This window comes from Phocoena phocoena, chromosome 14 (assembly GCF_963924675.1).
Source record: "Phocoena phocoena chromosome 14, mPhoPho1.1, whole genome shotgun sequence".
NCBI classification, from domain to species: domain Eukaryota; kingdom Metazoa; phylum Chordata; class Mammalia; order Artiodactyla; family Phocoenidae; genus Phocoena; species Phocoena phocoena.
The window spans coordinates 1,682,184-1,701,824 of NC_089232.1; positions in this window are offsets into that span (position 1 = coordinate 1,682,184).

Consider the following 19,641-nt stretch of genomic DNA (forward strand, 5'->3'; position numbering starts at 1 on the left):
ACAAAACATCAGGAATATCTCAAACTACACGAGAAAAGACGATCGGTAGACATCAACACCAAGACGGCACAGATGTCAGAATTATCTGACAAGGATTTGAAGCAGCCGTCATAAAAATGCTTTGCCGACCAAATATGAAAAAGTCGAAACAAATTTTTAAAATCGAAAATCTCAGAAAAGATGTAGAAGATATAAAGAAGAACCAAGTAAAAAGTTTAGAACTAAGAAATGAAACAGCCAAAATAAAAAGCTCAGTGATGGGATCAACAACAGGATGGAGAGGAAATAAGAAAGGATCAGTGAACTTGAAGATGGAAGAATAAGAATTACCAAATCTAAACAACACAGAGAGAAAACAGATGGGAAAAAATTGAATAGAGTCTCAGGGACATGTGGGATTATAACAAAAGGTCTAACGTGTATGTCACTGGAATCCCAGGAGATCAAAGAGAGGATAGAAATAAAAAATACTTAAAGAAATAAAAACTGAACACTTCCTAAACTTGCCCAAAAGTGTAAGCCTACAGATCAAGAAATGAGCAATCTCCAAACAGAATAAAACCAAAGAAACACATGCGAAGACCCATTATAGGCAAACTTTTGAAAACTAAAAACATGTGCGAGACACTGCTTCCTTCAGGCGTGTGCCTGACATGCTCAGCTGTGCTTCAATGTTAATGGGTCGACAATATATATTAAACAAGATACCTTTAAACAGAAACACAAATTTAAGAGGTTATCAATTGATCGGCTCATGAAAATGTTGTGGTCTGGAACTTGCAAGACCCAAACCTGTGTTTTCACATGGCGCTGTGATTCAGTATTGCTAATCCACGGTTCGCGGGGACATTCTAAACGTTACTACTACAAATAACCGAGAACTGAGTGTAGCTATTTGAAAAACAATACCTATGGATGGAAGAGAAAAATACTTTTGCTTCGTTTCTCAATATCCACGTTACTTAATATTCTGTGTGCCTGCTGGCAGCTGTGTGGCTTCCCAAGCTTGGGATCAGATGGAGGAAGGCTGTCTCCGTTTCTGTTTCCACTTTGGTTCTCACATGATACTTACTTTTAATCACAACAACTTCTGGAACCGCAATTTCTAAGAGATATGATATCGTCAGTGACAGTGTAGCACGCTGTAATGCCGAGGCTGTCAAACCGTGTTATCCCACGGGCATCAAGTATCGCTGTGTTTCCCTTGAAATTTTAAACTATCCTGCAGCCTCTCGGTGAACTTCTGTGCTGTCCGGGTCACCTCCACACAGTCTGAGAATCATGGGTCTAATTAGGGAAAGAATAAGGACACAGTGAAATTGAATATTTTATTTAATAAAGAACAAATTTTGTTCTTTTCCCAATATGGAAAAAATTGCATTTCCTTTTTTTTTTGCAGAAAATAGGCTGGGAAATGAGGTTTGAATTAGCAGATGAAGGCTTTGAACAACACTTTAAATGTGTTTACCTTTTATTCTGAAGGCATTAAAGAACCAAAGATGGTATTAAAGAGGGAAAGGCAGGTTGGCAAATCTGTACATAATGTTTATATAATATTGATATGTAGATTTATCTATGCATGGAGATAGATAGATTTATATGTATTTGTGTATAATATAAACATAATAGACATGAATAGTATATATTAATATAAACAAATATATAAATATATAAATAATGCCTGCATAAGTATATAACTAAATGCATATATGATTATATAAATAAATAAATAAATAAATGTATTTATATATATATGTATTTATATAAATAAAATAAATTTTAAAAAATAAATATATGTATTTTTTAGGAACACGACGTGGTGGCCATGAAGGACAGATTGAATTGGGGATAAATTAGAGGTAGGAATGAGGTAGGAGATAGATGGGCCCCTGGGCCGGACAGCTGGTGTTTGTCAAGTGGCGTAACACTGAAGATTCGTTCTCACCCAGACACTCCAAGGACAAAGCTAGTGGCAGAAGCTGAGCTCTGCTGAAGTAAAGGGTTAAGACGAGCACTCCTGAGGTCAAGGAAAACTTCCCTGTCTGCACACGCGCAGGAAGGCTCCTTGGGGGTCAGAAAGGGAGGGGGCGCCACCCCATAATAAGTGTGGACATGCATCCACAGGCCACTGTGGTGGGATCCATCTTAGCAAAAAGTTGCACACATGTTGCGGAGGGTCCTAGGACCCATCAGGTGTGATAAAAGAAACAAGATAATTGGCCAAAGGTAAACAAAGACCTGGAAGGACTGTCCTATGTAAGTGATTTTAATCACCTATTTACTGGGCTCCTTACTGGGGGGACGCCCACACCCTTTCTCTCCGGGTGTGCATCTCTGCCTAGCTTCTGTCTTAACTAAACAAACTGCTTCTCTGTGTGTTCTCCCATAGGTCGTGCTGTATCTCTACAGTAAGCTTTGTACCTGTTTTTACAGTTTTTGCCTCCTCGAAACATTCTTGCTTTCAAACAGGGGGCCAGGGAAACTTTACCTCTAGCCTGTAGCCCCTCGTGGTCTAGTGGCAAGGATTCCTGGTTTTCATCCAGGCTACCCAGGTTCAGGTCCTGGGAGGGAGCTAATCTCCCTTCAGGACCACTCACTGCTGTCCCTCTGAGATCAGGAAGACCAGACTGTACAGTAGTTTCAGTGCGAGATGGCAATAATCCGACTCAAAGCAATACGTTTTTAAGAGACAGTGCAGAATTTAACTGGACCTTCGGGGTGTGTGTTTGACGTCCAGCTTCCTAGCTGGGGTAAACTGGATGGAAGAGGATGCCGTTCGCCTGGGCTGGGTTTAGATGTCCCTGCCCTAGTGACGGGTGAGCCAGAGGAGGTAAGCTCAAGTTTAGCCTGTGTGCCCGTCAGCTTGTCACACCACTGCTGAGACCCATCACCCTCATGCTTCTGTCAATGTTAACCCCCATTTAGTGCTGATGGCCTGAAACATTGCTGCTTGCTTTTAGAGTTTGAGAGACCTAAGCCTGGACATTCCAGGCCACCTTCAGATTTTACGTCAAGCCTCCCTAAGTCAAATCTCTGCTCCTCAGCGAGTGCACTGAGGCAACTGTTCCGAGATTAGCTCACAGGGGGAGCAGGGACAACCCATCTTCCCTCAGGAGCACAGACTCTGATCGTGGAAAACAGAGATGGGTCACCTTGGGGAAGGAGCATGTTTATGGGGGGAGGATTGCTATGGACTGGATCCACATCCATAGGTTGAAGCCCCAACTCCCAATGTGATGGCATTTGGAGGCGGAGTCTTTGGGAGGAAATTAGGGGTGGATGAGGTCATGAGGGTGGAGCCCCTGATGGGATGAGTGTCCTGATAAGGAGAAAGAGACCAGAGCTTCCTCTCTCCACCCTGTGAGGACGCAGCAAGAAGGCAGCGTCTATAAGCCAGGAAGTTGCTCCCACCAGGAACTGTGTCTGTGGCACCTTGATCTTGAACTCCCCGCTTCCAGAACGGTGCGAAAGAACTTTCTGTTGTTTAAGCCGCCCAGTCTATGGTAGTGTTGTGATGGTAACTGTTGGGAGCCAAGAAGTTTTCGCCATTAGAAGATGGCCGACATCCTGCTTCTCTTCCTGCTTAATGAGATAAAAGCCCGCGCCTAAAACGAAAGCCCGCGCACGCAGCACCAATGATAATTTGCCAAGTACTTCCCTTATTCTGGATCCCGCCCCCCTTTCTCTGTACTGTATAAATACAGCTACTGCAGCAATAAAAGTTTGAGGCTTGATCAGGATTTTGTCTTGCCTCCATTCTTTCGCGTCTCCTGCCCCTTCTTCTCTTTTCAACCCCTACAGGTTCCTCCTCGGACTCACAAGGATTTGTCCTGCTGGTCGGGACTCCCGGGGACGCCCGGGGCCGAGCACAATTGGCGCCCAACGTGGGGCCCGAGGAACGGATCCTAACGGAGGTAGCACGCTTACGAACGCCTGGCCAGGCACCCACTGAGCCGCCGCGAGAGTGAACTCGAAAGTGCGGCTCGATTAGGTCCCCGGAGGACTAGCCGCCCTTCGGCAGTTGTGACCGGTAGAGAGTAAGGTAAGTGGAGCTTAAAAATGGGACAGGAATTGAGTTCCCACGAACTCTTTCTTCAGGGGATCGAGGATTCCCTCAAGATGCGAAAGATTAAGGCTAGAAAAAAAAGATTTGCGTGATTTTTTTATATTTTTGTCTGATGTTTGCCCATGGTTCCCACAAGAAGGGACGATAGATAAAAAATGTTGGAATCGTGTAGGAGATTGTTTAAATGATTATTATAAGACTTTTGGGCCTTCTAAAGTACCTGTGACTGCATTTTCATATTGGAATTTAATTAGAGAGATTCTTATGGGTCACTTTTTTGACCCCGATATCCAAAAGGTTGTTGAGACCGGAGAAACAATTCTTAAAGCAGCCTCTCGCCCCCCTTCAGTTTGTCCATCCGTTACCATTGATATGGGTTCAAATGAAGATTTCCCAAAAATTCCAGAAACTTATCATCAATGTCCCACAGATAATAAAACTGTCCCAAGGATTTATCCTTCCCTTGCTGCTATTAAGGGTGGTCCCAGTGATGACCAGCTTTCCCCCCAAGACCAGGAAACTCTCGATGAGCAGGCTGCTCGTTATCATCGCAAGGATGACCCCTGGGGATTTCCCCTTTTGAAGCCTCCGCCATCTTATAATACTTCTCACCAGATGCCTGCCTTTAGTGCCCCTGCTCCCATTGCCCCCCTAATTGATCCCCTTCGACAGGCTAAGACAGCCTTAACCCAGGAAATTTCCTCTTTGAGAGACGTTTTACAACAAAAACGGGAACATTTAGATCTCCTAAAGGAGCTTAGAGCCCTTGAAGTGGAGCTTACTTCTTTAAATTTCTCAGGAAGTCCCAACAAACCCCCACTTCGACAAAAATCAGGACCCATTAAATTAGCTTTCCCTGTTACTCGCAGTCAGAGTCTACCCACCCAAGGTGGGATTCAAGCTGAGGATAGTGAGGAAGGAGAAGAAGAAGAGGGAGAAGAATCTCCTGAGCCTGATGAGGGACCAGATATTCATGATCCTTCTAGGGGTGGTCATTTTGAACATAAATATCGCCGCCTCAATTTAAAACATATAAAAGATCTAAAATCTGCTGTTAGCAATTATGGGCCCACAGCCCCTTATACATTGGCAATCTTGGAGGGATTAAGCGATCGCTGGCTGACCCCAAATGATTGGCTTACCCTGGCTCGCGCCACCCTTTCTGGGGGAGATTATGTTTTGTGGCGCACTGAATTCGTGGAAAATTGTAGAGAAACTGCTCAACGAAACGCTGAAAGCAGAACTTCCCGGACATGGACCCGAGATAAATTACTTGGCCGTAGCCCCTATGATTCCAATGAGGCTCAGGCTGCTTTTCCCCCTGGTCTGTTGGCTCAAATACAAAATGCTGGCCTTAAGGCCTGGCGCCGCCTTCCGCCTAAGGGTTCGGCCACAACTTCCTTGGCGAAAATTCGCCAGGGACCAGAAGAGCCTTATTGTGAGTTTATTAGCCGCCTCACGGACGCCACCGAACATCTGGTGGGCGACAGTGAAACTGATAACGCCTTTGTTAAACATTTAGCTTATGAAAATGCTAATCCAGCCTGCCAGGCTGCCCTTCGGGCTCACCGTGGTGGTAGCCTTGCTGATTATATTAAATTGTGTTCCGGAATTGGTCCCTCCCATTCTGTTGGTCTTGCAATAGGAGCCGCCCTAAAAGATTTTATTAAAGACACATCCGCCCTAAACAAACAACAAAAAACTTGCTATAATTGCAAACAACCTGGACACTTTGCCCGGGATTGTCCACTATATAGACAAGGACAGTCATCAAAGGCTAACCCACAACAACCCCAACATCAATCCCGAGCTCCTCCCACCACCGTTTGTCCTCGCTGTAAAAGAGGCAAACATTGGTCTTCGGAATGTTATTCAAAAACGGACATAAATGGCCAACTACTCCCCAAAAAACAGGGAAACTTTTCACGGGGCCAGCCCCTGGCCCCTTCCTTGGAACCGAACCAAGGGGCGATTCGGTTTGTTCCTCAAAAATCTGGACAAGTTCCCCTCACCCAGACGTTGGCTGCCCGAGCGTCTTATTAAACCTATAAATTCTATGAAATAATGAAAATTATCCAGGGCCCTTTTCCCTGAGATTGTATTTCTTTTCCTTTTCAGAAAAAGATGGAGATCCTTTTGGCATTGAAAAGACGACAAAGACAACAAGGACTATCCGTTGTGACCCTGATCCTGTCATCTTTGCTGGTTGTCAGCCAGGCTGAACCCCCTCCACACTTGCCTCAGAATTTAACCTGAAGCAGAACCAAAAGATGATTCTGGCTGCCCCTCCACTGGAGCGGCATGAGACAGAGACATGCCTACCCCCCTCTTTGATGGGAGGGTATGGGTACCGAGTTGAGTGTGACAGCAAAGCATGCACAAGGGAAAACCTTTATACATAAGGTAATCTCTGTTATTCCCTATGAGTATACCTGAATTATGAAAGAGGTTGGTATCTAAACATTGTTTTTGGCTTCAGTATCTAAGATTATTCTTGGCTCTGCCTCTCCTCCCCAAAAGATACCAAGAGCCAGCAATGGTGGACACACATACATTGTCCACGGGAGGATTCAGGTCACTACTCCCTCACTCGGTTAATGCCCACCTCCTTAAAAGAAATAAAAAGGGAGGAGATGTTGGGAGCCAAGAAGTTTTCGCCATTAGAAGATGGCCGACATCCTGCTTCTCTTCCTGCTTAATGAGATAAAAGCCCGCGCCTAAAAACGAAAGCCCGCGCACGCAGCACCAATGATAATTTGCCAAGTACTTCCCTTATTCTGGATCCCGCCCCCCTTTCTCTGTACTGTATAAATACAGCTACTGCAGCAATAAAAATTTGAGGCTTGATCAGGATTTTGTCTTGCCTCCATTCTTTCGCGTCTCCTGCCCCTTCTTCCCTTTTCAACCCCTACAGGTTCCTCCTCGGACTCACAAGGATTTGTCCTGCTGGTCGGGACTCCCGGGGACGCCCGGGGCCGTGCACAGTAACACCGGGGTGACTAAGACAAGAATGATGATTGACCCGTAGGCAGGAGGAGATCCAGACACCCTGAGGGCAGGCACGTGCCCGGGGCGGGCCTGGGGAAGAGGTCAGTGGTGAGGGAGGAAGCATCATCTTACCGGCGCTGCTGGTGCCCTGAGGATGCGGGCTGGAGACGCCGAACCAGCCCCAGAGTGAGGAGAGCCTGCATTCAAGGATGTGTTGAGGGGCACGACCCAGAGAGTACAGGAAGCACAGCCAGATTCTGGAGCAAGAGGACGAGCAGCTGGTGACCGTGAAGATGCGCGGCGCGGGGCTGAATGCGGGGCACGGAGTCCGGGCACAGCGCGTGCACGTGGCATCCCCCTAACAGAGGTTTACGCAGCGCTGAACGCGACACACGCGTCCTTGCTTCTGTTGGTTCAAGATGTATAGAAAGGGGCTTCCCTGGTGGCGCAGTGGTTGAGAGTCCGCCTGCCGAGGCAGGGGACGCGGGTTCGTGGCCCCGGTCCGGGAGGATCCCACATGCCGCGGAGCGGCTGGGCCCGTGAGCCATGGCCGCTGAGCCTGCGCGTCCCGAGGCTGTGCTCCGCAACGGGAGAGGCCACAGCAGTGAGAGGCTGTATAGAAAATCCACATACAGACAAGGTTTATGTAGAGGTGCCACAGAAAGTACATGGTAGAGTATCCACGTCCTTACCGTATTTATAGTCATTGCGACTCGCCGTTGCCTCTCCTCCTGGTCCGGGTCCTGCTCTCGCTGGGTTTTGCGCGATTTGCTCCTTTACAGTCTCGCGAGGCTTTGCGTCATCGGCCTGAAAGCACCCTTCCCAGCATTTTCTCTCTTCCTTCTCCGCTTTATGTGTCCCTATGGCTCTCGTCATCACCGGCCACTGTATAATGTAGGTATTTCCTTGCTTATGGTCTGTCTCCCCCGCACCCTGCACCAGGACTGTAGCTCCACGAGGCCTGGGACGCCTTCTGTGATTGTTTTCGAGCACTTTTAAAGGACTTAGCTTGGTCTGGGGTGTCGGTGAGTTTTCTCTAAGCTGAGATGTGAAGGATGAGAAGAAAGGGGCTGCAGGGGGCGGAGGGCGGACAGCAGGCAGAAGGCACAGCGAGCGGGGGAGGGGACACAGCAGGACGGCCAGGCCAGCCTGGAGGGGCGAGGGCAGGGTCCGGGGCACTTCCGGGGGAGGCGGGGAGCGGTGAAGCAGGAGACAGACGGGTGGTGCCCAGGCTACTGCCCGCCAGCCAGGGAGCCCCGCATTCGAGAACATTTTCATGGGCAGACAGGCTCCAGCCCTCCAGCAGAGGGATTCTCCACCTTTTTCATTTCAGGACTTCTTTCTGTTCTTAAAAACTATTGAGAATCCCAGAGAGCTTTTATTTATATGGGTAGACCTATGCATTTCAACCATATTTATTTATGTGGGTTATATCTATTGCATATTTCCCATAATTAAAACTAAGAAAATTTTAAAACACTGAATTCACTTAAAAATAACAATAAGCTATCACCTGTTCACGTAAGTCACACATTTTTGTGAAAATGTAACTGTTTCCCAAGACAAAGCAAAACAAAAAAACTAGGAAAAAGAGTCACATTGCTTTAAGTTTTGCAAATTGCTTTCATGTCTGGCTTAAAATACAGCTGCTTCTGCAATCCATCTGCTGCAGAATCACGCCACACAGCCTCTGGAAAACTCCACCATACACTCACGAGAGAACGCGAGTTAAAAAGGAACCTAATCTCTAGCATTATTACGAAGATAGTTTTGACCTCGGGAACCCTTCTCGAGAGGGTCTTGAGGCCCCCAGACCTGAGCCACGCTCAGGGTCTCCTGCTCTCGTGTGGGAAGGTGTCCGTGCAAGACAACCTGCCTGCATAAGGACAACCCAGGATGCTGACGGCTCTGAACTCTTCCTCCAAGAAGGCTCATAAGTGGATGTTATCATTCTCAAAAAAAAGTAAAATAACGAGTGTGCTTTTATCACTTTTCCTTTGATCATTTCTCAGTGATTCAATACATCAGGAACATCCTCTGCAACCCACGTAAACTATAAAGAAAAAGAAGATACAATGTTTAAAGTGCTGACCTTCTCAGAAGAACAAGTATGACATCAATGCTGCCCCGTAAGTTACAGCTGAGCTAGAAGGCAAGAGATCAATCTGTCCCTCTAATGTTTTCTCATGCTGCAGGATAATTGGTTCCCCTCAGGTAAGTCACTCAAAAATTTAAAATTTATTTATTGCATGTAATGTAATACCGTTTACCTTGGCAGTTCCTTTTGATTCTTGTTGCTGTTCGAATTAAGAAATGTATGGCTATCTAAATGTGTGTGCTATTGGATATATAACTTACCGCCCATCCCAGTTCTGTGAGAATTCTCTTGGGAAGCAGGTATTGATTTTTTTAACTTTATTTATTGAAGTGTATTTGATTTACAATGTTAATTTCTGCCGTACAGCAAAGTGATTCAGTTATCCGTCTGTTTATATTCTTCTTCATGTTCTTTTCCACACTCCCAAAGACATTCTACGAAGCCACCATCACCCTAATACCAAAACCAGACAAAGACACTACTGAAAAAGAAAATCACAGGCCAATATCTTTGATGCACATAGATGCAAGTATTGATTTTGAACTGTGTTAAAGGAGACCTAGAAATACGTTGGAAAGAAGAGCTTGAGTAGAACAAGAGAAGTATCAGAAAACGTAGTACTTCTTTAAAAAAAAACTGACAGGGTTTTAAAAATGGTCCATAGTTTCCACTTTGCATTCATGCTTCTGCTGTCCCTTAAATTCGTGCAATTATTACCCATTAGTTTCTACTAACTAAAGCTGCTTTATACCATTTCTATCACTGGTTGAAAAAATTTTGACTTGCTGTAGGATTTAGACTTCAGAAATGGAATGCGGTTTTAAACTCGGTGGTAATTGTGTGCGGTACAGCCTGCCTCGCCTTAAAATGATGAGTGTTTTGTGAAAGATAACAAACTGCAGAGCTCATCAACGGGAAAATTACTCAGCAGTGGAGGTGGGTTTTAATTAATGATACTGCTCGCTTGTTAGGAGAGGTCTTTGGAAAGGTAATCAAAGAAACATCACATATGGGCCATTTGTTCTCGTAAGACTATTTGTAAAAAGGGAATTTCTTGACTAGTTTTCGGTCCATCTCCAAATCCTCCTAAGGATTAAGGATGGAATTATGTGTCCCCTGGCAACTTTCTGATGGGTCTCCCCTCTCCCTGTGTTGAAATAAATGAAGACCACACAAATGAGAACCAGCAAAGGCTGATAATGCAGAGCTGGCAATAGCGAGGGAGTCAGCCACCATCGCTTGGTTTTGACAGAGACTCAAAGGCAGGCAGAGGACTTGGAGAGCTTGACAGTGGAAAAAATGGAAGGTTTCAGGGATGCCCTGATTGGAGACTGCTGGTCTGGGGAGGCTGCATGTGGATGCATTCGTTTGCAAGAGTTGCCTTAGCGAAGTACCACAGGGTGGGCGGTTATTTTCCCACATTTTGGTGGCTGGAAGTCCAAGATTAGGGTGTCGGCATAGCTGGTTCCTTCTCGGGCCTCTCTCCTTGCCTGGTAGACGGCCATCTCCTGGCTGTGTCCTCGTGTGGTCTCTTCTCTGTGACATGGTATCGCTGGGGTCTCTCTGTATTATAATCTCCTCTCCTTATAAAGACAGCAGTCATGCTAAATTAACACCCACCCTAACGACCTCATTGGAACTGAATCTCCTCTTGGAAAGCCCTATCTCAAAATACAGTCACTTCCTGAGGTACAGGGTGTTAGGCTTTACAGTACAAATTTTACGGGCATGTAATTTATCCCGTAGTCATGGGCTAACTAGAAACGGGGCATCCTCTGTGGTTGGTTAGGGGAGCATATGTGGCTTTCTAGGGATTCTGTACGTCGGAAATGAGGGCAAACATTTGAGAAGCTGGCTCTTATTAAGCCCTGACTGTACACAGGCTGGGTTTGGCTTCCTGGTTGGGGTGCTACAGATGTTGGGGCAGAGTTTCATTGTCATATACGGTCTGCTGTCTGGGTTTGTGTATTCAGTCTTATGTGGAAAAAACAGAAGCACCTGTTCTGTGACGACGTCTGTGTCTGCCGGTCTGGAACTGAACCTGGCTGGCTGAGCGCTGGCACTCAGCAAACAGTGGCTGAAGGAGAGGACTCGGGTCAGAATGATCCTCTGTAACAAGCGTCCCTCTCACCCTCTACCACCGGCTTTTCTTATCTACAAATGAGCACACTCCACCCGCCTAACAACAGCTGTTTACTGAACAATTACTAGATGTGCGACGGGGTCGAGGCACTTTGAAGTCACACTGAACAGCCCTAGAGATGATTATTCTCATTTTACAGATGAGGAGATGGTTTCCGAGTTATTATCTTGCCAAGTTTCTTCCATCATTGGATGTGTGACCCAGGACAGTCCGCTCTCTCTGTCTGTGACCTTTCAGTTTCCTCTTTCAAAAGAGGGAGAAATAAAACACTGGCATCAGAAGCTCGTTATGAAATCAAGAAGTGGGGGAAATGTAAAAAGCTCTTCCTTGTGGCAAAATGCCAACCACTCTGTGCAAAGGGAGAATGGAACTAGGAAATCGTCGTCATTGCAGGCGAGAATCACGAACAGAGGCTTAAACCAGCGAGTAAAAGTTTGAGGAGAAACGGAACATTGACATACTCTCCACGTATCTCCGCACAAATTACTTTTAATTATAAAGGAAGGAACAGTAAATTCACTGTGGAGAAACCTGGCAGACGCCACCTTAACCATGTAATAAAAGTTAAGCTCATAGTATTGGAACAAATGAACCCAGTATGTAATTTTGAAAAGATGCTCTGAGAAGGACGTAACACTGGGGTTATTTCTGGCCAAAAAGAAAAGAGCATAATCTGAGGTTAATCCGAATTTGATTGTGAGGAAACAACAGACAAGCCCAAATGGAGGGCACTTAACCCAAGAAATAGTCTGAACTCTGCAAAAATGTTAAGGTTAAGGAAATTCTGTTCCAGATTAAAGAGATCGAAGAGAAGAAATAACTAAATAGAGCAGATGATTCTGGATCGGGTCCTGGGCTTGCTTTATTGTTTATTATTATTATTTGCTGTAAAGGACATTCACAGGACAATTGGTAAAACGTGAATAAAGTCCGAGATTAGATCATAGTATAACAATATTATTTCCCTTATTATGTAAGAGAATGTCCCTGTTATTAGGAAAATAAAATAAAGCACAGTTGCCCCGCCCCGGCCCCCACTCTCTGAAAGTAGAGCATTCCCAAGGAAGCTTTCGTAAGCCAAAGAAGTTACCTTAGGACAGGTCTTGCTAGCTGGTGCACAAAATAATGAGAAAAAGCACAGATGCTCACAGATGCGCTTCACAGCCCTGGGGGCCGGATGCCGAGTGTGGTTCCAGGAAGGAGCTTGGCGGGGCCACTCGTGCAAAACACCCGGACGCAACTTTCACTTTTTGCCTTTTTTTTTGTAAAAGTGAGAAATCCTCCTAGGATTTCTTCCTGTTAGTGAAAACAGGCACTAATGTAGGTTTTTTTCTAAAAGCGAAGTGGCTTAAAGCGAACTTATGGAAAGCGGGGGATCCCTGTATTTAGGGGGAAAAGGGCAGGACAAAGCAACTTGCCCTCCAACAGTTCAGGACAAAACAAACAGAAGTAAAGGGTGATAAAGCAACCCTAGTCCAGTGCCAACCTTTGGGGAATCTGGGGGAAGGTATTGCTTATCCAATTTTCTGTGTCTGAAATTATTCCACAATAAGGTTAAAAAAAAACACCCTTGTTATGAGTAGTAAATGAGTTAATATTTATAAAGGACTTAGAACATAGGCCTTAAAATGTCAGTGTTAGGTGTTATTACTGTCACACAATTCAGAAGTGGCAGGGCCACCTCTAGATGGCCTTTAACCCTCATACCTTCACTTCGTAATTCGGAGTTGCGGGGCAAAAGCCTTTACGTAAACTTTGAAGTGCTGTACCCTTGTGAATGTCTGTGAGCCTGTGACGTGAGCTCAGGGTCTCTTAGGTGTTTGTAAAGCAGGCTTAGTCTGCGTCACTGACAAGGTCATTGAGGCAACACAAGGTTCAAACAGCTTCACGATGGTGACAGGTTGGAGGAAAACCCAGATCTCCCAGATTTGAGTCCTGTCCCTTCCACTTGAGGTTGTGGACTACAAGGGAAAGTTTAGGAAAGGGGAATTTCTTTCACAGCCGGACTTGTTTTCCACCGGCTCAGTCCTACAAGTGTGGCTGTGACCCCTGACCCCGCCGGAGGCCAGGTCTGCCTCCCAGTGGACCCCTAGGATGGGGAGGGGCGGAATGGAAGACAGCAACCCAGGGACAGCCAGTCACACCTCAGTGTCTTCTCGTCTGTATCGGATGCTGAAAAGGCATCTAACTTACATCTGATGCTAAAAAAGATCTTTTTCTCCCCATCTGAAAATACTGTAGGTGTTATGAGCTGGTGTTAGCTCCTGCACGTCCAGGGTTCTGGCCGCTACGTGCAGCCAGGATCCTGAGCCTGTTTCTTCTTAATAGTGGTCATCTCCCCATTAACATTTCTAAAGACTACATGACAATTTGAAAGAAGAAAACCTATGAGTTGGCTGGGAAAAAAATGTTTCTTGCCATGTTTGCATTGTTTAATGGGCTCCAGACAAGTGAGTATCTGAAATTCATTTTTGCACTGCCCGCTAACAAATCTGTTTCACTGATTAAGTACGAAGAACACGTCTGTAGGTAATTTTCCTCCCTGAGGTACGAATTTCATTTACAGAATGGCAACTCAGGTAAATCAGAACCTGAAGACATTACACTTAGGGAAAATGATCCAAAAAAAAAAAATATATATATATATATATAAATATATACACACACACACACATATATATATATGTCAGCCTCAGTTTCCCCATCTGTAAAATAATCTGGGGGTTTATTGTGAGAGCTGAATGGCATAATAATAGGAGAGAAATATTTTCTATGAACCGTAGTTAAGTGAAAACAAATACCCCAGATTCAGTTATGGTACTGTTAGAAAATATTTCCTCATTTCCTACACAAACCCAGATACTTCAGAGCCGGGAGACTCACGGAACTTCCCAGTTTGACTGCTAACCAAAGACAAGGTTCAGGAAACAGAAGGAGTGTTCCCTGTGAGCACAGCCCACCCGTCAACAGTGGATTGAAAAAAGACAGTGGTGAACGCTGAGTTTAAAAACAGAAGAGGAAGTTCAGGTTATTGGGAGCAAATGGATAATATCAAGTGGGTTTCTGACGCTTAGGAATAAGTTTATTCGGGTTTTTTGGGTTTTGTTGTTATTGTAAGAAAGGAATATTAAAGTGATAAGAGGCTGGGAATTCCTAGCAAATCCGTAGACTGATAAAAAAAGTTAAATAATCTGCGCCTACTTCGAGTGCCTCTAGGCAATTAAAGGATGTCAAAACATTTTATTTGCCAGAAACAATCATCAGTTGATAGCTTTATATGTATCAACTATCTTCGTGATTTCCTTAGGAAGACAGAAATTAAGTCCATTTAGCCCCACTTCACTGATTACCCCAACCATAAATAATAAATTCACTTAAAATTTTACAACAATGATTTGCATATTTGCCCGCAGGTGGTAATTCTTCTACAAGCATAAAGTTATTTGGCCGCCCTTATTGAACTTCTCATGAAATTTTCCTGAAGGTAATCAAGGCGTCAACTTCTGCAGCATTTAAACACTAAAAGAAGAGCATATAAATTATCTATTTCATGGTTAAGGCGTTTTAATAATGGCACTATTATTTATTAATTACTACAATTATTAAATATCACATTCTAGGCACTAAGGAGACATTTCAACACCTGATCTCTATACTGTTACCATAAACCTTGAAGGCAGGTACTGTTATGTGCCTTACACAAAACACAAAACCAAGGCCCATAGAGTTTGCGACCTGCCCGGCGTCCCTCGGGGGATATGGGGCGGATTCTTCAGCCTTACCCCCATGCCCACTGGCCCCAGGATTCTATCACGTCACTTTTCTGTAGCCGTATTGTCCCTATTTCACTGTTACGAAACACTCTTCCTTAAGTCCGTGTGCCAAGTTGTCCTTTGAATGCAGTTCCTCCGAATTCCAGGTGTCAGAAACTGTCACCAGAATTGGGGAAACACTGAGGAAGCGTTTTCGGCCCACACTTTTGATTGAGGGCAGCGCGTTTTGCCCAGTCGGTTTTATCAGTGGTTGAACCCCTGTGACGTTTTAAATTTCTGCAAGCTTCTAGAGGATAAGGAAAGAGATTCTACTCACGTTCGCATGGCTACTACCCGACCCAGAGTCCCCAGCACGTAGCGGGCACTCAAATACTGAATGAACTGGGTATCTAGTTCATTGCTTTTTTCCTAAGAATCCTCAGTGAGGTCGATGAACGTAAATACATACGAATTTTAAAGTAGTATTTTTAATGAAGGATTTGTGTCTCCAAAATGTTAGCCCTCGCAGCGGCCAGGGATGGAGGGGCCAGCGGTAACTTTTGTCCCTCTGAGATGGGCACTACCTGGTAGTATCACTCAATTCCTCAACACAACCTTGCTCCACCCGGGGGTCCCGTCATCCCGCCCCCCAATATCTCTGTCGGTTCGCGGGAGGACCCCCGCGCAGCCGGCGGCCCACCGCCTCCCACGCACACGCTGGGAGCGCCTTTAACTTCAAAGACGCGTGTTCACTAGCAAACAAAGGGCGGCGCGGTCTCCGTCCCGGGACCAGCTGCGGTCCCCTCGGAAGGGAAGAGGGCCGCAGGGACAAACTGGCGTTCCGCACGCGGGCAGACGGACATCCGATCTGCGGCCGCATCCGCGGCTCCCGCTCCGGGTTCTCCGCGGGCCGGGCCAGCAGCCCGGGTGCCGCGGTCCCGAGAACTTTGCCGGCCCTCCCGGGGCCGGGCGCGGGCGGCGGGGAGGCCGGGCAGACAGGGCACTAGGGAATTCCCGGGGGCAGGTGGCCCACTCCCGCTCCAACCCCGACCCCGGGCGCCTCGGAGAAGCTCCCGGGAGCGAGCGCCGGGCGGCGGCGCGGAGCCCCGGCCGAGCGGGCGGAACAAAGGGAGCCAGCGGGCCGGGAGGATGCTGCGCTCGCCCGGCTGCGCCCCACCCGGCCGCCTCCCGGGCTCTCCCTCGCGCGCAGGTAGCCCGGCCTTCGGCGCCGCGGGAGGGTGTGCCGGAGAGGGGCGCACAAAGACTCACTTCCGCGGGGCCAGGCGCCCCGACACCCTCTCTGCCACTCACAGCCCGTCCTCATCCCTGCATCCCTGCCGCCGGCGGGGCCCGAGTGCCCGCGGGTGCCACGCGCCGTGCCGGGCGGAGCCTGTGCAGGTGACCCCCGGAGGACCGGGGCTGGCAGGAGGCGGCGGCGGGGACAGGCGTGCCTTTTGAGGCCGCCGCGCCGCCCGAGTCTGCGATCGCTCTGTGTCAGAAGCGGGGCTCGGCGTGCACGCCCTGCGCCGCCGCGGCAGGGCAGCGGGGCCGGGGGCGTGGGGAGCCGACGGGGAACTTCCCGGGGCCGGTGGCCGCCCGCTAGGTGAGCGGGGCCGGGAGGGGAGGCCGGAGGCGGCCGCGGAGGCGGAAGGGCCTGGGGGCGGGGCGCGGCGCAGGCTCGGCGCGGGGGCCAGGAGCCCAGAGCTGCCGCCGGGAACAATGAGGCGCGCGGCGCGGGCTGAGCGCAGCTCCGCGCCGGCCGCCGCCGCTGCCGGGCGCCGAGCGATCCGGACCCGCGAAGGCGGCTCGCCGGCGCTCCGGGGCGGCGTCGGGAGGCTGCTTGGCGGAGGCAGGCGGGAGCCGCTGAGCCGCGCGCGTCTGGCGCCCGGGCCCCGGGTCTCCGCTCCAGTTGGCGCGATTGTGGGAGCGCGTGGCGCGCGCCCGAGCGGCCGCCGGAGAGGAAAATGTGACACGCTCGTCCCCGGCTCCAGCGCCTCGGGGTCGGGCGCCAGGAGGCGCGGCGTCCGGAGAAGGTGGGCGACCGGGGGCTCGGTGTCGGGCGGTGCCAGGCGTCTGCCGCGGGGTCGCCGCAGCCCGGGGGCAGCTCAAGCACCGGGTTAGACTCGGCGACCCGCACCCAGACCTGTGGGCGGGATGTTGAGGGCGGTTTGCGGGGGAGAAGCAGGAAATTCTTAGAGAGGTGAGACCCCCGGCAGGCCTGCGCTTCGGGGACAGGAGGACCCACTGTGCCCCAGTGGCTCAGTAACAGTGATCTTTTCTTTGGGCTCCGGAGGGGAGTCGAGGTCTGTAATTGTCTTTCTCGACCCCGCCCGCAGGCAGAACTGAGCTTCTTAAAGCTTAAAGTGCGTTCCACTGATTTCTAGTTTTCTGTAGCTGAGGCGTTTAGGGGCAGAAGGGATCTTTAGAATCCTGAATACCCGGGTATTCATTCTTGCGCACTTGGCGCGAGGAAAACTCCTGCTTTTGAGTTGTTCTACTTTCCACCGTGTGCCGAGGGGAGGTTTAATGCACTGGGGGTACGGAATGGAACATCCATCTCGTTCGGATTTTGCGATGCAGGGGGACAGAGTGAAGTTAAACTCCTGGCTTGAGGGAAGCAAGTGATGTCTCCTTCCAAAGCGATCTGAATAGCTGTTCGAAGAAGCCGTGCTTTCCAGGAATTTAAATGAGACTTTTTGTGATCGCCTTCCAGGTCTCTCCTCCTAGTACCGTATTTGTTTTGTCAGGCTGAACTTTCAAAGCTGTTTTATAATCCGAGAAGCACTTTGGGAGGAAAGTAATGCTTGGCTGGATTTTTTGTGAACGTATTTTTAGTGGTCATGCTGAAAATTTGAGGAGAGACGAACCATATTTGGTCGAAATCTTTGCTTTCTGTGCGGTTGCTGTTCTAACGGTGAAGGGGCCAGCTGATCCTCAACGCGGCGGGCCGTCTGCTTGGTGAGGACATTGTTGGCGGACTCGGAAGGCATTTTAAGTACTCTCTGAACATTTTAAAAAGCCTCCCGCGGGTTGCTTGATATTTACATTTTTTGACATTTTGGTCAACATACTTTGCCATATTGAACTAAAATTCGTGACCCCGGAGTTTCAAAAAATTGAAACTCTGTTGTAGCAAACTCGGGGCTAACATTTTCTTTTCAAGGAGAAGTGATGGCCTTGAACTTATTTTTACCCTGTTATTTTTCTGAAACTGGCAACCAAAATTTTTACAACACTTGAAGGCTGGCATTTCCCACTAATGCATCAGGGAAACTGTTGACAGCAGGGGAAGGATATTGTGATCAAAATGGGGAGTGTTCTAAAATAATGGGTGAATAATTGCCTTGAATTTTACAGCTAGGGTACAAAAAAGTCACTGAAACATGTTGGAATTCTTGATACAATTTTTGTTGTGAGTGATAGAAACGAGCATTTTACCTTTTTGCTTGGTGCAGTTGAAGCTGCTGGAGCTTTGAGCTGAATCTCTGTAGAGATTGTGGTGTGAGCCTCGGGTCTTGGTGGGGTTCTGAGCCCTGCAATTTAGACAGGAAGGGGAGATGGTGGAAGAGAGTTCAGAGCGGAGACCAGCATTTGGTGAGTGTATTACGTACGCGATCTGGGAAGTAAAGATAAAGACATGAGGACATTTAGACTGGAGGATTCAAGGCTGAGATAATTTAATATTTGAAAAAATGTGAATGGATTTATTATGCAGAGAAGGGCAATCAACTGTTTTCGGTCTCTGATGAGGGTAGTTAAGAGGGATAGGGTTGCCTCAAGGCGTGAAGACTTAAGTTGGGTCTGGGGAAGGATTTGTGGGTAGCCAGCGAGACCGGTTAAATAGGGAAGTGGTTGCTGAGAAATTCCTGTAGTTGTTTGTTTCTGGAGCTCTTTTTCTGAGATGATGTAAGTGTGTGAGTATCTGATCTAATGGTTATACTAACTGAGATTTTATACTCTGGGTCTACAGTTTATCCAAGCATTTCTCAAGTACTCCAGCCCGCCCTACAGTGACAAACTCATTTCTAGGCTTCTGTACCTACCATTTAGGTAAGCAAATGATGGGTTCCTTTCCAGAAACTTGGAGAGATTTGCTCTTTGAGAAACTTTTAATTAATTTTCGGATTTGGTGAATTTTCTATTCTAATTCTGAATAGAAATATCTTATGCGTTGATAATTGGGACAGTCTTTGTTTTTTGTTTGTTTTTGCGGTACGCGAGCCTCTCACTGTTGTGGCCTCTCCCGTTTCGGAGCACAGGCTCCGGACGCGCAGGCTCAGCGGCCATGGATCACGGCCGGGCTGCCCCGCGGCATGTGGGATCCTCCCGGACCGGGGCACGAACCCGTGTCCCCTGCATCGGCAGGCGGACTCTCAACCACTGCGCCACCAGGGAAGCCCCAGTCCTTGTTTTAATATTCACGTCTCTTTAAGTGTACGGTGTTCTTCCCCCTCCTGGACCTTCTGTTACGTGATCTTAAATTTTAATTGATTAATTAAGTGAACTACTTGCTTAAATGTCTTAGTGAAAGATAGTGCCTGCAAGGCAGGTGTATGTTAAGCTTTGAGATTTTAAGCATTGAAAGCGTCTCCTT